Source organism: Acinonyx jubatus, chromosome C1, assembly GCF_027475565.1.
Source record: "Acinonyx jubatus isolate Ajub_Pintada_27869175 chromosome C1, VMU_Ajub_asm_v1.0, whole genome shotgun sequence".
NCBI lineage: Eukaryota > Metazoa > Chordata > Mammalia > Carnivora > Felidae > Acinonyx > Acinonyx jubatus.
Genome location: NC_069381.1, coordinates 149,805,711 through 149,821,679, shown reverse-complemented (window position 1 = coordinate 149,821,679; position 15,969 = coordinate 149,805,711).

Sequence of the window (15,969 nt, the reverse complement as noted above, 5' to 3'; positions counted from 1 at the left end):
TCTTTGCCCTAGTATTAACCCCTTCTGCGGTTTGGGGTAGTTCCTAAAGCAGTAAGGACATTCCCTTTCCAAGGCTGTGACTCCTAACTAAATTGAAGGGAAAATCAGCATCTCAAGATCTTGCATTAGGCCAGCAAGTAAAAGGTGCTATTTTTACTGAAGGAGTATTAAGGTAATACTATGGTTTTAAACTTAAAGTAGATGAAAATATGTTATATACTCTTAATTCCAGCAGTGCTGTAGAAATTGAAACTGAGTTTTTTGAACTTGGCAAAGAAGCAACAACATGAAATCCATGTTAGCCATTCAACTGTTTTTTGAATACCACGTTTCTAGAAGATAGAGCCATATCCACAGTAAAGATTTTCTAATATAATGTATTTGTCTTTTGTCTTCCAAGAAATTACATAACAATAAATACATACATACATACATACATACATACATACATACATAAATAATTGTGGACCTGAATTCAGATGTTGTAAAATCCCAGAGATGGTTGGCTGTGTTTCTCTCTACATTAAATCTCATATACTTGAAAAATTTGTACATAATATATGTATACATGCTTAAGACATATATACACAAGTGTTTAAAATAAGAAGACAAATGTTTTTAGGATTTCTCTAAAATAATTTTTATTACTACACGTAAATGTGATATGGGAAAAAAACTGACACTATTAAATATGCAGAATTATGCCTGCTGTGCATATACCTAAAAAGGATGTTAGTATGCCTTATTAAAGAGATAACACTGGATCATTTCTACCTCATGATAGGAATAAGCTGGCCTCATGTGAAGTATAGACTACACTGTTACTCATGTTATTCAACATGTTGAATATAAGGGACACGGTTTATTGAGTGATCTCTAGAAGAAGAATACCATTATTCATGTTTCTGATGACCAATCATTTATACTTTCAAAATGTATATATCAATTATTGATAGCATCATCAGAATGACAACATACAGTATAACTTCACTATCTAGGTCTCACATAAAAAAAGGACAACCTATTTATACAAAATTTACCATTAGAAGAAGAAGGTATTGGTCTGAATATGAAATACAATAGTAACACGAACCTATGGACAAATAGAGGGATGATTTCTGTAAACATCTGCTTAATCTTTACTATAAAAGAATGCGGGGACTGGGTGACGAGCTCAGAAACAAAAAAAAACACAAATAAGCTTTGATTTCAAGTATTAAATGAATTCTGTGATTTTGTTACTGCTAATGTTTATGTGTAAAGTATAAAGAATAAATAGGCTTGTGGTATTAAGTAACTGGGCACTCCACATACTAGTGGTATTTTTAAAATCACAACGTTCTAGAATGTTAATGAATGAATACTTTATTTCAGAACATTTTATGTGCAGAAGTGATTCTAAATCTTCTTATTTTAATTGATGAAATTTACTGCTTGTAGAAGAAACATGTGCCTCTTTAAAATAAGCTTAGGAAAATCCCAACCTGCTTTGTTTTTAAGTAATATACTTCTGGTCTGATAGCAAAACATCATGAATTTGGCTAGCATTTCCCATGAATAAATTACATCCTGAGACAAATTTGCACAATTTGGGACTCCAAATGAATAAATTCATGTCATATGGCTCTTGATTCCTCCTAGAACTTGATTTTCAGAGCTTGCAGGCCGTACTAAAATAGTTAGTTAGTAACCTTTTGGCATTTCATTGCTTTACCCTCCAGGTGTACATGCTCTCTATGTAGATTATAGGAAGAAGTGATTTAATATGGTCTAGAGAAATCCAGTTAAACAATAATTTGCTACATACCTACTGTGTGTCAAGAATTGTTCACTTGAATTTTTATTGATATGCAGTATTGAAGAGTTTTAAGCAGGGAAATTAATCAGTAGTCTGTAAGGAAGATGAATTTGAGGCAATCATCCCATTAGGAAGATGATGCCAGAGTCCAGACTAAAAGTGTTTAAATTTTACTCAGGCTGTGAGAGAGATAGATGATAAAGACAGAAGTAGAGAAGAATTCAAGGAATACAGAAATGTAAATTGGCTCCTTCTGATGATTAATTGTATGTAAAAAATGGAAAGAACCAAAGGAAAAGAAAGAGTTGAGGGAGTTTCTAAGATTTTTAGCATAGGTTGGGATGATTAATGACATCACCAGATATGATAGAGAACACAGGAGAAGAAAATGATTGGAGGCAGAGGAATATGATGGATTAAGCTTTGGGTATATTAATTTGGAGATTCTTCAAGGCATGCAAATAGAGCTTCCCATCCAAGATATGAAAGTGAGAATGCAACTTGAGGAAATTTCAGAGCTGGATGTTGTCATTTAGTCAGGAACAGCAAATGGTGGTAGAGAGGATGAAATCACATTAGGAGAGAACAGAAGAAAGAATCATAATAGTTCACTGGCAAAACCCTATAGAGAATATCAATGCTTAAACATTGATATAATAAAAAGGTACTATAGGGGCACCTGGGTGGCTCAATTGGTTGAGTGTCTGACTCTTGGTTTCAGCTCAGGTAATTATCTCACAGTTAGTGGGATGGAGCCCTATACTGGGCTCTGTGCTGGCAGTGTGGGTTCTGCTTAGGATTCTCAATAACTCTCCTCTCTCTCTGCCTTTCCCCAACTCAGATGCTCTCTCTTAAAATAAATAAATAAACATTAAAACAATAAGAAAGAGGTACTATAAAAGAAACTGAACGGGAAAGTCATAAAGGTAAAAGAATCAACAGTATGGGTTTTACTAAAGAAAATGAGTTTTATGAATAACCAAACTAAGTATTCACTTAAAATATCAGCTTCATTTGAGCAAGGCACCTGCCTGACTTGTTCACTGCTGAATCCCCAGCACTGGCAGCAATGTCTGGGCCCTAATGGACACTAAAATAATGGTAAATTAATGAATCCATAGAGTTATAAAATGCGCCACCAAAGTTTATTCAAATAAACACTAAAAATTTACCATTGGTGAGGTAATTGAAGGATTGGCAAAAGTAATTTCAATGAAATGGTGGAAGCAGAAACCAAACTACAATGGAAGATTAAGAAATAGAAACACTGGGGGATAATTTCTCATTATATATGTGTATATATCATAAATATGTATACCTATGGAATGGTAAAAGGAAGGCAGCTCTTAAGATGATTAAAACAATGATAAGAATGGAAGCTTGGGAAACAGGAGATTATCAAAAGAAAAAAACTTTCTCTAAACCTCAGTATACAAAGGATTGGAGTCAAATCGTTTTACAGTGGAGCACAAAAAGGAGAATCCCATTGCCAGATTATAATTTCTTAGTAACAGAGACAGTCTTACTCTGTCTTCCTACCATAGGTTCTGACATGAAAGTTGGTACTCAAACTGGGTGAGCTTGCTGAATCAACTGTGTCTAAACTCGCTTTACTGCAACATGAAAGCTTTATTAGTCTGTACTTACTATTCCTGTCCTTCCCCTCTCTCCTCTCCTGCCCCCCTCCCAGCTTGGAAGCCCAGATAGTGTCCAAGGAGCTGGCCTGCACTTGCAGGTAAAATTATTGGAAATGGTCACAAGAGTAGCACTATTTGCAGATGGGCTCAATTATGCTCTCGTCCTGAGAGCTCTGAGGAAATAAGATAAAGTCATTGCTCCTTATTATGAAATTAATTCTCAGTCTCTGGATACCAGATTTGTTACACAGCTCCTGAAATTTTTTGTAAGATTCAGAGATACTTCAGATACTGATATTGTTGGATACTGATGAAATACATATTTTATAGCTATTTGCTCAAATAAAAGTTTGTTCCCATGGATACAATTAAATTCCTTTCACATGTTCACCTGAATATTGAAAAATAATAATATTATTTTAAACCTGGAATTTGTTCTTCCTTCTTGCCTCTCCCCCTTCTTTCCTTCCTCCCTTCTTTCCTTCCTTCCTTCTTTCTCTTCCTTCCTTCCTTCCTTCCTTCCTTCCTTCCTTCCTTCCTTCCTTCCTTCCTTCCTCCCTCCCTTCCTTCCTTCCTTCATCCTTCCTTCCTTCCTTTCTTTCTTCCTTCTTCTTTCTTCTTCCTCTTAGAATGGGTATATGTGGAAGCTGCCTATTTCTGATTTAGGTGATTATATTCCTGTTTTGTTCCATGTTTCTCTCTTACCACTACATAGCTAGTTTACAGTGTTTGGATACATTCCTTGGTATCTGTAGTGATTTGCCAAAATACTAGTGGTAGGTAGACTGTTATGTAAGTTACTCGGCAGACTCTGAGCATTTGGAGCTCTGTCATTGACAGTTGCAGTTATTGGGAGCTGTTTTATCTAGACTTACAGGATGTCTCAGCGGATCTTTAATCTGATGTGATTGTGCCAAAATAACCTGGTGCCATGCATGTACAATATGTCTGTGCTAAAAATTCCCACAGAAATTTTGGATGAGTAACCTCACAGGCAAAGTAACTGGGATCTGCTATTTTAAAAACAGAATTAATGTGATTGTGTTTGTTGTTTTCAAATAGCAAAGAGTATATTATCACTAAATATGCTCAATTGTTCAACACCCCTGCAAAAATATGTTAGTTCGATGTCCTATAGAAAATGTCAATACAACATGCAGGTTCAAGTGCTTATTAATTTTTCTCCATGGTCATGACAGTAGAGCCCCCATTGCCTGTCTAAAAGTTAGTTTCTGATGGAAAACTAAACTATTTCCTAAAGCTATCTTGTAAAAGTTTATTTATTTATTTTGACAGACAGAGAGAGAATCTCAAGCAGGCTCCATGCTGTCAGTGCAGAACCTGACCCTGGGCTCACACTCACAAACCATGAGATCATGACCTAAGCCAAAACCAAGAGTCTTACGCTTAACCAAAGGAGCCATCCAGGTGCCCCTTTCTTATTTTTGACTCCCCCAAAACTCTATGATATAATCAACTTAGAGTCAGCCATAAAGACCAAATAATTAGCTAGAAAGGGGTGGAAAGAAAAAGACCTAACTTGTGTTAATGTTTTTCAAATTCTCATATACCTAATAGTCATTTGGGAGGCTTATTAAAATTGCAGGTTCATGGGCTCTATTTCATGCCCACTGAGCAGAAGTCTGTAAGTGTGGAAGCTGAATTAAGGAATTTAATAACTGCCCTTGGTGAATTTTATGTCTGTGGTCCTAAACATAAACCATGTCCAGGCAGTTTAAAAATTTTCTGGGATTCAATACTAGATTTTTAAATCTTAGTTGGTTTTCATATTTTCTTTCAGCCTCTATTTATATGTGAAGGTGGTGTGGGATTATCAATAGACCATAACGAGTCTGGCAACCCAGAGAGAGTGAAGGTCAAGGGAAGAGTAAAGGCTGTGCCTCCCCAGCCTCTTTGTACAGGACATAGTGATAAGGCATCCCTACTCTTAAAGTAACACACCCGTAGGAGGCAACTGACCAGTGAAGTGAAGGGAATCAGGTCAATCCCTGAGCAGGTGAATTTGCTGTTTGAATAATCAGGGGAACTGACCTGATTTTCAGCTTTTTCTTGTCAATGGAGACTTGGACTAAATTTGCCCTCACTGCATGCACACCAAGTTTGATAAGTGGCCAGACAAATCCAAATGGTCTAGTGTGCCTTTAAGACATTTGTGTTAGTCTTTAATTAGCATTGACACACTATTAAGTTGAATTTTGGTAACCCTTTGCATATTATAAAGCCTTTTTATATACGTCATGTCATTTGAGCTTCAAAAACTACAGGACAGGATTTCGATTGTATGTTACTGCTTAAAAGATTAGAAGCCCAGAAAAATCTAACAGCTTGTTATTTGAAAATCAGGGACTATAACTTAGGGCCCCTGACATATTGTTCAGTTTTATATCTTTGATTGTCCTTTGATCTCTTTTTAAAATTATTAACAAACAATTGCTGCTATATATTAATAGGAATCCTGACTCTATTAGCATATTTTAAGTTGAAAGTCATAAAAAACCTTCTCAGTTTGGCCTGAACAACAAAGGCAGTTCATTGACTCTTCAAAGCAAATGCTTATATGACTAATATTGCTTCAAGACAGCTTTGATCCTGGAACTCATATAAAGACCTAGTATTTTCCTCCCTATTTCTTTGCCCAACTTTTCACTGTTGACTCTGTTCTCCAGCACGGTCTTTCCTTATAGCCATAAAATAATGGCCAGCAGTGGCAAAGTTTTCCTTTTTTTTTTTTTTTCTTTTTCTAATTTAGTGGTCACCCAAATTTATTATACTTTAGCAACCATAGTATGATAAGAAACATGTTTTTGGTTTTTTTCAATGCTAAAATCATTTTTTGGTTCTTCCAGAAATTGCTGAAAGTCTTTGGCCACAGCATTATTCAGATAGACAATTTTCGAGAGGAGCCTGTAGTTTCCCTTTTCAAAGTGCATTGTTTTAAAGACATATTTTGGTTAGGTTTTTGTTTGTTTGTTTTCTGTCCTTGTCTACACACTGAATTTCATATACTGTCTTTCTGTTTATTTTTAATTTTTTTTTATTTAAGTATACTTGACACACAATGTTACATTAGTTTCAGGTGTGAAACAGTGATTCAACAGCTCTACACTTTATGCTATGCTCACCACAAGTGTAGATACCATCTGCCACCGTATAATACTATTACAGTATCATTGACTATTGCCCCATGCTGTACCTTTTATTCCTGTGCTTTATGCAAAGCTTTCCTCCTTATCCATCAGGAAAGAAAATTTTTTGCTCTTCTTCCACCAATGGCTGGATTAAAATCTCATTCGCCTGACTTGGATCAGATGCTCAATTCTGCAGGCAGAACCAATGATGATGGGTTTAAGCCAAGCAGAGGTCATACTTGAAGGTAAGATTCTCAAAAACCTAGTGTTAAGGGAAAAGGATGTTCATGGAGATCAGAATAATTTTGCTTATTATCAGAATTCTGATTTCAAAGTCCCAGTATTTTTTACTCTTGGTTTTTAAAATATTTGCCTGGTCAGCTGGGGATTTGTAATAATGAAGGAAGACACTGAGTAACAAACTAGTTAGCTAACAAACCAGTTAGCTTTATAGAAGAAAAACCCTGTCAATCTCCTAATTCTGATCAGCATTCTGTCATCCTTTTGATGACAAAATGAACCAGGACAGATGGTGTGCAAGGTTCAGGATAATTTCTTTTTTCCGTTAATATATAAAATAACATTAACATATAAAATGTATAAGAACTAATATGCAATGGTACAATATATATCATACGTATAGTATGTATATCTTAAATCATTGACCTTTTGATAACATGGTGGGCAATATCTATACCTTTATTCCAGCCCTGCCTCTAAACCTTACTGGAATGAGGAAGTTAGCATTGGCATTAATTACTAGACATACAACAAGAATATATCAGTGGAAGAAAAATATGAAAACAAACGACAAATTAGGGAGAAATTTTCATACTTCTCCTTTTGAAATCTCTAATGCCAACAGAAGAACTCTCTAAAGTTTAGGAAGTTTAGCTTATCTTGAGAGAAGCCATTTCAATTTTAACAGCAACATGACTTTACACAGAAAAAGTGTTTAAGTGCCTCATTCAATGAAAAATATTTCTTACGTAACAACTCTGTTCAAGGGATTTATTTAAGCACCCTATTCAATTACTGCAGAGGATAGATTGTGTTTGTTGGTTTTCAGTTCTGTTTGTTATATTTGTGGATTGACTCTCCTCTAATCCCAACTTTCCTTAGAAGGATATTGATTTATTTTTTGAAAATCACAGCTCCCTAACACTCAGATCATCTAGTTGGGACATATGAACTATACCACATTTCTAGCAATAACCACATGACTTTCCCCTTAGCCAGGAATAGAATTTGTTTTTCACTCTCCACAGTAATTGGTTCAGAGATTTACCCAAGCCAGATCAATGGCAGTCATTTCAGGGAATTTGCTGGAACTATTAAGAAAGAGAAACAGGTATACTTTTTACATGAACTACCCTGATACAAACATGAGTCTTCTGGAGGCTACCACTGGGGAGACAACTGGCTGAAAAATAATACCAACATGGAAGACAGCAGAACTGAGGGATGCAGATGGAAATCTAGTCTTGAAAATAATATTTGAACAGCTATTACCATCATTGTCTAAAACTATACTGTCTGCTTTTCAGTTAGGCGAGCCAATAATTTCTTTTTCTTTAAACCAGTTTGATTTGTATTACTTATACAACTTAAGTATGGACTAACACTTAGTTGCCAATGCTAACAGACTGATAAATGTAAACCCTTATTTTTAAACTAACAGAGAATTAAAGACTTAAAAATATCCCTATCTATCTACCTATCTATCTATCATCTATCAATAGATATAGATATAGATATAGATATAGATAGATATAGATATAGGAAGAGAATGTAGCAAGTTACAATGGACATTTATTAAATAGCAACAGTTTGTACAAGTGATCAAAATTTTGTAAGGGTAGACTCCACTTAATTGTAGTTTCCCAGTATGTACCATACCCTTTTATCACAAGTGGTCTGAGATTTCATTCCCTTTATAGAAACACTACTGCATAAACAATATTTCTGCATGTTTAAATTTTTTTTAGACAAAATGTGCTTAGTTGCCAGAGGAGGCCACTCCACAGTCAGGGAATTTGAGAATTATAGTAATTCAGACACACTTACAATTTAATTTTACCTTAGGAGTTAAATAGGGAATTTGAAAGTTGTGGTTTTTGGTCTAGCATGTTCATCTAGGTGACTTGCTTCTTGTGACATTTGGAAAGTGCAAAGCCTGAAACAACTGAGTGTTTTGATAGCTCCTGAAATAAATGGCATGGTAAGAAACCCTAAGGATGTGCCAAATTGTACACTTAGTTTCAGTCCAAGTAGGGAAAATCAATCTTTCTTACTGAGGAAAAATTTACATACAACAAATTTTTTTTAAAGTGCCTAGTTCGATGAGCTGTCATAAATATCTACACCTTAGTAACCACCATACCAGTAAAAATGCCAAAAAATTCAATCACCCAAGATGATAGTTTGGTATAAGGCTCTGGTCAACCAACATCCCCATAAACAATCATTGTCTATTTTGTAAAGACTGTAGGTTATTTGTCCTTTTTTGAATCATATAAATGGAATTATAAAGCATTTAGTCTTTTGTGTTTGATTTCATTTTTTCAACATATTTTAGAGATTTATCTGTGTTGTTGAGTGTGTTAGTTGTCAAGTGTGTAATTCAAGGAGTTTTAACAATTGTATACAATCATGTAACCATCACCCAAACCATGATATAGAATATGTCCATCACCCCAAACATCATGTTCCACATGCCCCTTTGTGGTCAACACTTCTGTCTACCCAGAGTCTCTGGCAAACGCTGACCTGCCTTCTGTCACAATAGTTTTGCTTATTTTAGAATTTTAAATTAATGGGGTTAACAGATTGTTTAGTGTTTTATTTTCTGGTATCTTTTACTTAATGCTTTCACAATTCTTTTGTTTTGAAATGTAGTAGCATGCTCCTTTTCATTGCTGAATATTATTCATTGCATCTTATTATATGGATATTTTATGATTTGTGTGTCCATGGGCTAGTTGATAGATATTTTATGTGTTTTTTTTTCTAGTTTGGAACTATTAAGAATAATGTTGTTATAAACATTCACGTGCAAATATTTGATACACAATTATTTTCATTTTTTTAATTCCACAACTAGCTACAATTTGTATTGCTGAATTGTATGATGTGCGTAAATAACTTCATAAAGAAAAAGCAAACTGTTATCTAAAGGAACTGTATCATTTTTTATTCATGTTGGGGATCATCAAGAGGATGTGACCGCTGGTTGAATTCAGAGCTGGACTCAGGCAACACGAGGTTCTTCACCTCTTCCTCTGTCCTTCAAGTGGATGTTCTGCCCACCATTCCCAGACTAGGAGCTGTTCTAAGGACATAGCCTTGAGAGAGTAAGGTGTTGTTGAGATAATCTGGACTGATTATGTGACTCAACCCATTTAAGGCCTCTATCTAAACCTTTAAGATTCTGGTCAGCAGGTGAGAACATCTACTTGTTTCACAGCTGCCCAAGACAATACTCATATATAAGGTCCCTTGCTTATTAAACCTGGCACCTATTACTATGGAGTGGCCTGCCTTTCTTGGGTGTCTCTTTGCCCTCCTTATGTGGGGCCAGTGGCAAACCAAGAATTGGTGAGCTATCCAGCAGACCGAAGACATGGATCTTGGGAATGAGGTACTCTTGGGGAGAATCCTGAATCGACCATTTACCTGTATATAGGTAGGGAGAGGTGGCCCATATGTTAGATGCTTGTGGACTATTAAATGAGCTGCCTGAAATGCCAGCCATTTTAACGCATTTGTTTGAGGAACCGGGCATAGTATACTGTGGCAGAAAAGAACAACAGATGGCTGCTGGAGTGGGCTGGCCTCTACTGTGGGCAATTTGGCTGTCCACTGACGTCCAATTAGAGGCTGACATTTGAGTTAGAAAGTTGGAAGAAGATCTGAGGTTAGAGAAAGGATGCGTGGTATCCATAATTTTGCTAGCCTCGGGGCTGCCTGACAAGGTAGGAGACCGGGAGAGTAAGTTGGAGACTTCACCTGCCACTTTGCAAAGCTAAGAGGGAACAAACTGTCTAGGATGAAGATCAAGGTTCTTCTGCCAAAGCCTGGAAGGGATGTTATGAAATGGGATCCCTGGGAAAGTTAGGGGAGTGAAGAGGAGGATGTTGTGGTGACTGTCAGTGAAACACACGAAATGCTCTGTACTGTCTGACCTCTAATACAAAGGAAAATAGAAGCACAGCAACAGCATCCCTAGCCAGTTAGAACAGCCCTTAATTTAGGATATATTTGTGATGAAAGAATATACTCCCACAGAGCTTATGTAAATAGCCATCAAGTTCTGGCAAAACTCCAGGTAAAGTATTCAGGCATGGTTAGTGTGGTTATAGGATGGGGATGGAGGGCAAGGAGTGGGGGAGGTGGCTGTGATATTTCTCTGACTGACAGCAGGCAGAAAAAATGAGCAACATCACCACATATCCTGCCCATTGGCAACATCTGCATGGTACTGAGGGGATTTAAAGCACTCACTACCTTATAGATTGGATTATTCCAGCCTGCAGGGATGCTTGGCCCAATGAAGGGGGAGTGTGGGCATGTGGGTCCCTGGAAATCTATAGAGGAGATACAACAAATTCTTAGGGAGTTTTGAAATGAGATAGACAATCTGTGCTATAGTCTTAGAAGGTCCTGATCTGGCCACAATCACTGTAAGATACTCTGGTGCACCCCAGCACCTAGTAGAGGATGCTGCTATCCATGCTGAACCTAATCATGTAAGAAGACATTTATTATGTTGAGCAACCCATTTCTGATTTGGGTGAAACTGACAAATATCAGGAATGAGTATAGGCTGTGGGAAAGACCCAAGAAAGAAAGGGAGCTCTGAAAACAAAAAGCTATCCCAATATGCTGTGAAGTGTAACCTAGAAGCAAATGTGGTTTGACCTCTGCTGCTGAGAACCCACCTGAGCATATATAAAGCAACACAATGTTGGTCATTTAATGGAAAAGCCTTAAAACCTGAACAACAGGGGCTCCTGGGTAGCTCAGTTGGTTAAGCATCCAACGCTTTACTTGGCCCAGGTCATGATCTCATGGTTGTGGGATTGAGTCCCACACTGGGCTCTGCCCTGAGGACAGAGCCTGCTTGGGATTCTCTCTCTCTTCCCCTCTCTCTGCCCCTCCCCCACTTACTACTCTCTTTGTCTCTCTCAAAATAAATAAACTTAAAAAAAAAACCAAACAAACACTGAACAACAGTTCATACCTGCCCCAACTTTCCCTATGATACCTGATGCCCTGCTAGCTCCAGCCAAGGCCTGGGGGGTATCATCCAACTTAGGGTGGGTTCCTCCCATGCCCCAGGTATAGGATATAAGCCAAGATTACCTCCAACTGACAGCCATTGGAGGCCATCACAAGCCTCATATTGAGTTATTTACTGGTCCCCCAGAAATAAACAAAAGGTGACACTGGAGGTGACATGTAGAGTAGTCCCCCTTATCCATAAGGGAAACGTTCCAAGAGTCCCAGGGGATAGTACTGAAATGACAGATAATACTGAACCCCATATATACTATGATTTTTCCTTTACACACATGGCTATATTAAAGTGTATATAAACTAGGTACAGAAAGAGATTGACAACAATAATTACTGAGAACAGGATTAATTATAGCAATATATTGTAATAAAAGTTACGTGATTATGGTCTTTCTCAAAGTATCTTTGCACCTTCTTGTGATGATGTGATATGATAAAATGCCTAAGTGAAGAGATGAAGTGGGACAAATAATGTAGGCATTGTGCATAGCGTTAGGCTACTATTGACCTTCTGGTGATTCATCAGGAGTATCACCTGCTTCCAGATTCTGCTTGACCACAAGTAACTGAAACCACAGGAAGTAAAACAATGGATAAGGGAGGACTACTATACTCACTTACATGGTAACTCTCAGAAGATTTCTGGCCTCGTCAGCAGCATTGATGGTTACGGAAGGCAAAATGTTATGATTAGGAAGGTTTCTTTGGTACTGCAAGTTGGGCGTTCTTCCCCACAGGCATATATTTTTAATCTCTCTGATACCAGAGAACATATTGGGCGATGGTATCCTACAAGATAAAATTTTGGAAACCTCTAGCAATGAATTCCACCTCCAGGTTACAGTAATAAAACCAGAGATAAGGGGAAAAGCCAATTGGGAATCAGTAAGCATATTGCCTCCACAGAATGGTAACTGTTGAATTATATAAATTGTCTAGGGAGCATAAAGAAATAGGAGAAACTATCCAAGACCTGCAACAAGTGGGTATTGTACACCCTGCCCAGGCTGTGTTTTCAACAGCCTGGTATGGCCAATAAAAAAAGCTAGATGGCTCCTGGTAGATGACTGTGTACTACTCAGAATTGAATAAGGTAGTGCTGCCATCCTTGTGGCTGTGCCCAACCCTGCCACCATCTTAGATAACTTGGCCACAGTCCTAGGTATATACCATGCTGTAGTACACAAATGCATTTTTCAGTATAACTCTAGCCACTGAGTCACAAGATCATTTTGCCTTCACATAGGCGGGCAGCAAAGGACATTTCAAGTGCTTACTCAAGGTTACCTGCATAGCCCCACAATACATCAAGCAACGGTAGCTTAAGATCTGTCACTGGTCTCCTTCCTCACATCAGTAAAATGGGCCCATTACATTGATGATACAATGTTAACATGCGAAGACTTGTCTCTGCTGCAGGGCACTCTACAGGCTTTCCTAGAACATCTGCATGGGACAGGGTGGATGGTGAATCTACAGAATATTCAAGGCCCAGGCACTGCTACAAACTTTTTAGGAGTCATTTGGTCAGGTAAGACATGCATTCTCCTTGGGCAGCCTGGGTGGTTCAGTCGACTGAGCATCCGAGGTCATGATCTCATGGTTCGTGCGTTCGAGTCCCACATCAGGCTCACTGCTGTCAACCTGTCAGTGCAGAGCCCACTTCAGGTCCTCTGCCCCCCTCTCTGCCCCTCCCTTGCTTGCACTGTTTCCCAAAATAATAAATTTTAAAAAACCCACATAATATGTGCATTCTCATAGAAGCTGTGATTGATAAAGTGCAAGCCTATCCAACCTTAAGAAAAAGAAAGAGATGTAAGCCTTTGTAGGGTTTTGGGGCTTTTAGAGGATTGTAATTGCCCACCTGGCAGAGTGCCTCTGTTCCTTATACCACCTGTGTTCCTTATACATGTGGGACTGGGGATCAGAGCAGAAAGCCACCTCTGAAAAAACAAAAATGTTAGTAAAGCTGATTAAAACTAGGCATTTTCCAAGCAGGGCTACCATTTGACTTAGGTATATCCGTGACTCCAGAAGATATGGGTTGGGCACTGTAGCGAAGAAAACAGAAGGGGAAAGTATTGATGGAATTTTGTCCCTAGCTCTGAAAGGGAACAGTGACTCCATATATACCCGCAGAACAACAGTTTCTGGTAGTATACACAGCACTCCTCCAAGTAGAGCCTCTCGTAAAAGAAGAGCATTTCATGGTTAAAACAATAACAACAACAACAAAACCCCACTTCTCTTTCTATCAAGGGCAGGGTTGAGAATATGTTCCACTGCCCCATTTCTGTGGTGGCTCCAATTCTCACTTTGACTAAATGGATCCCTATTTGCAGCAGAGGAGCACCTTGTCTGACAGTTCACTGTCCCTACAAATGTGAGTGCTTCTAGGCCCCAGAGGGTATGTAGATCCTCCAAATGGCCACTCCCCTTCCTGAGGCCTGTAGATAGGGAGCAGAAGAAAGGCACTACTAGGGAGCAGATTGACAGGCACTACAATCACTATTCAGCCCAATTCTGACCTCAGCCAGAGGGAAACACAAGTGAACCGAGAAGCCCGTGGGCCAAACTCCGTGGTTTAACTTGTGATCACTTAGGAACCCTAGCCACTTAACCGTCTGCAGGGACAGTTGAGTTGTTCTAAAGGGATTAACCCTATGGCATGGATAATGGGAAGTTGGGGCATGGATGATCACGAATGAGCATTTTGAGGCCAAGAAATGTCGAAAAGCATTTTAGTTCACCAGCAAAAGCCTGTAGTAGTCCTCACTGCTTTCCATGTCCCAGTTCATAAGGCACTGGGTGCCAGCAGCCATTGGGTGCCAGCAGCTGATCCTTCAGTAGATACAGCAGATTGGGTGCAAAGAGAGAGTGACCACTGTAGCACTCGGGGGAAGGTGTATTGCCAAGAATGCTGGATTGCCCTTGAAATACAGTGACCTGGTTAGTGCAATAATAGCATGTGCTGTGTGTTCTAAACAGCCAAGGCAACTGCCAAAGGAGTCGGGGACCATCCATCCAAGTTCTCAACCTGTGAGAGACTGGCAAATTGGTTATACTAGCACCCTCCATCAAATGAGTGTTCCAAGTATGCCCTGGTTTGTGTGACCACTGCACCTGGCCTAACCCAAGCTTTCCTCTGTTACTGCACAAACCAGGCTGCCACCATTAGAGGATTAGAGAAGCTGAGTACTAGATACACACACCCTCATTGAATAGACAGGGACTGGAACTCCCATTTCAAAGGTCATGATGTACAATACTAGACAAAAGTACATGACACTGAGTGGAGGTTCCATCTCTATTATAGCCCGCAAGCAGCAGAGTTGGTAGAAAGGAAGAATGGAATATTAAAGCAGTAGATCAAATTACTAACAGATAACACCACCTAGGTTGGGTATACTAAGGTACCATTCCAGGCTTTAATACATTTCAGTGATCAACCAGTAGAGCCTATGGTCTCATATGTGAGCTTGGCCCTGCTGAGGCACCTAACGCCATAAAGGTATGGAAGTCATGGGAAACAGCCACTGTGCCCACTCTCATTGCGGATCAACATGCTGAGAATGCCAAGTCCCATCACACCCGGAAAAGGCATTGTCTATTGGAATTTGCAACAGGATGTCCCCACCCAGGTGGGCGAGTAACTTTACACCTCTGGGTGAGGGGGGACCTACCCCACTTTCACTGGAATCCTATTGTCCTGCTACAAAACACTGTATCTGGAATGGAACATGCAGCACTGAAAGAGGGGAGAACATGGAGGTTCTAGTCTGGCATATCCGACCTCAGTCCATCGCATCATGCCTGACAGCGCTGCCTCCCTCAGTCAGCATATATGGTATGAACATGCAGGTCAGATTTCTAAAGCTGCCAGCCTCCCTCTCCTTAAGGCCAGGTGGGAACATTCTGTTTTCCATTGATAGATCATTCGACCACCATCTTTGTTCCCTCCATTGGTCTGGTGGACATTATAGAATACATGGAAATGCTTACTAAATTCACCCAGGAGGACAGACGGAAAAGCCTCTCTTTTCTGAACACTGAAATCTTTCTAACGAGAAAAGCTGTCTCCCAAAAT